Source organism: Buceros rhinoceros, unplaced genomic scaffold (genome assembly GCF_000710305.1).
Source record: "Buceros rhinoceros silvestris isolate BGI_N320 unplaced genomic scaffold, ASM71030v1 scaffold13241, whole genome shotgun sequence".
In the NCBI taxonomy this organism is placed as follows: Eukaryota; Metazoa; Chordata; class Aves; order Bucerotiformes; family Bucerotidae; genus Buceros; species Buceros rhinoceros.
This window is the reverse complement of record NW_010395012.1, coordinates 672-1,402: the sequence shown is the minus strand read 5'-3', so window position 1 is coordinate 1,402 and position 731 is coordinate 672.

The window sequence follows — 731 nt, the reverse complement described above, 5'->3', positions numbered from 1 at the left end:
TTCCGCCGGTATTTTTTTGGTTTTGTTTTTTTTTTTTTTAAGGATTATTTTGGCACAGCTAAAGCTGCTTCTGTGTGTTGGTCCGTACGGCTGCTCTCGTATGACGGGAACCCCAATAAAAACCGTCCTTTGCGTGTGTGCTGCCGCCTGGTTCTTTCGGTCTCGCTGTCCCTTCCCGGGCTGCTCGCAGGGATGAGCCCTGTTGCTCCTGGCTGCCCCGTGCAGAGCCGAGGCCCGTCGCTCACTGTTCACGCTCACAGGATTTGTGCTTTTTCCACGGGTGGGTGCTGGGGGATGCGCTGGCTGTGTCCCACTGATGGGACGGTGCCCGCTGGGCCCAGAGGGTCCTGGGGGTGACCCTCAGTGCAGCCACCAGCCCTGGTAAGGGCTGGGAGAGGTGTTACGGGGGGCAAACAGGGGCTTTCCCCAAACCACGGGTCCTCGTGCCGTTCCCGGGTGGAGATGGGCTTTGGGGAGGTGCTGGGGGCAGCCCTGAGTCTCTGGGCAGAGGACTGCAGACTAACAGCCCTGTTTCCTTCCTTACCAACAGAGCTCTGCCAGCTGCCGGTGCTGATGCCCTGGGCACGTCCGTGGAGCTCTGCAGGGATGTGGAGCAGCGGAGGGGGAGTTGTGCCTCTGCAGCTGGACTAGGCCCCATCCTGCGTCCCCCAGCCCTGGCTGGGTGCTGGGTGCTGGCAGGGGGTGGGACATGGCTCCTGGTGGTCCCCAGA